The following is a 1,639-nucleotide window of genomic DNA, read 5'->3' on the forward strand; positions in this document are numbered from 1 at the left end:
TACGTGTATATTTCCATCTCGCTCCCTCCTCCTCCTCCTCCTCCCCCCCCCCCGTTCTGTCTGTCGGTCCCTGTCCTGCGGGGACTCTAGTCCCTCTGCCCGCACAAGAACGCAGGATATGGCGAGGCCAAGAAGGAACACCAACGGAGCCATGGATAGGGGTCTCATAGCACCATTTCTCACGGGCGGCTGGCTCGGAGACACAGCAAGCCGGAGCCGCACGATCCCCAACCTGCCGGCCGCTTCTCTGCCAACCAACCGACCCACCAACCGACCGACACGCCAAGCCGGCCAACTGCAATCCGCGCCCCTCTGCAATTTGCAGTCCACCATCCGCGCTTCCTAGCTTGGCCACCGCAGCTGTACCGGTGGCCTATGGCCAACTGGCAACAGCTGACGGCCAAGCGGTCACAGCTGATGACCGTGCACCACCCGAGGCAGCACCCCTCCACGCGAGGCCCAGAGCCTGGAAACGGCTCTCTGGGACTCTGTCGCCACAGTCCCCGCCTGTCTCTCTCCGCCTCTCTCTTGCTCCGTCTCTGGCCTTCTCTCATCCTCTCTCTCACCTCCCTGGGTCAGGAGAGGTGACGTGTAGCCAGTGAAGGGACCGGAGATCGGGCGGGACGCTGGTCGCTGAGGAGGGGCGAGGGCCCGGACGGAAGGCTGTGTGACGAAGGGTGACGGCAGACTGGAGCCGCTGCACCCTGGTGGCACGGGTGGCTCCCCGTGGCTTTGGGCCAGTCGGTGGGGCCGGCCAGTGCCAGGGCCAGGGCCGCGCGTGCCTAGGGCCGGAGGGGCCTGAGAGGACCCTGCGACCCCCTCGCTTGCCACGAGCGGGGGACCGCAGAGCAGCCAGGCGGGTCTGGGGTGGTGGGGCTGGGGGTGGGGGTGAGCGGGGTTGGGGGGGGCGGGGTGTAAGCCGTACGGGGCCCGGGGAGTCCCAGGATGCCAGGGCGCCGAGACTTCTGTCACCGTCAGGGAAGTGACAGAGGCCCGTGGAGCCACGGGTGGCGCGGAGGGGCCTCGCTGCGGGCCAAGAGTAGCCCGCCGCCCACGCCGGCGGCGTCCGGGGGAGGCGGGGAGCAGGCGGGAGGCGCGGCGCCGGCGGAGCCGGCCCGCGAGGAGATGCTCGCCACCCGAGCGGCCCAGCAGCACGGCGCACGCTCACGAGGCAGGCCGGGAGCAGGCTCTTGGGGCGCCGGCAGCCGGGTCCCAGCGTCTACGGCCATACCACCCTGAACGCGCCCGATCTCGTCTGATCTCGGAAGCTAAGCAGGGTCGGGCCTGGTTAGTACTTGGATGGGAGACCGCCTGGGAATACCGGGTGCTGTAGGCTTTTGCTCGCCTCTCCTTTTGCGCCGCCGCCCCGGCGTGGCTCCCTCCGAACCCCTGGCGCCCCTTGCCCCTCTTCTGCCGCCCAGCCAGCCGAAGGTACCCCTGGCCAGCGGCGGGTCAGCCGCCCGGCACTACAAGCTCGCAGCCCGGGCCGCACGCCAGGCCCGTCGGCCCCGGCTCCCCCCCACACCCTCTTCTCAGTCCTCTTCGCTCCCGCAGGCCGACAGCCCGCAGCCCTTCGCCGAGCCGCGGTCGCCGCCGTCGCCGCCGCTGCCATCGCCGCGCTCCCTCCCGCTCCCCGCCC

General features: G+C 70.6%; 1 non-coding gene across 1 annotated transcript; it reads left to right on the forward strand.

The window, feature by feature from the left end:
• Window positions 1–1,217: 1,217 nt before the first annotated feature.
• On the forward strand, window positions 1,218–1,336 carry LOC148757455 (5S ribosomal RNA). The gene has a single exon (XR_016022283.1). It is a non-coding gene; the product is annotated as a 5S ribosomal RNA (ribosomal RNA).
• Window positions 1,337–1,639: the final 303 nt, after the last annotated feature.

Source organism: Rhinolophus sinicus, chromosome 8 (genome assembly GCF_057876585.1).
Source record: "Rhinolophus sinicus isolate RSI-liver-muscle chromosome 8, RSI-T2T, whole genome shotgun sequence".
Taxonomy (NCBI): domain Eukaryota; kingdom Metazoa; phylum Chordata; class Mammalia; order Chiroptera; family Rhinolophidae; genus Rhinolophus; species Rhinolophus sinicus.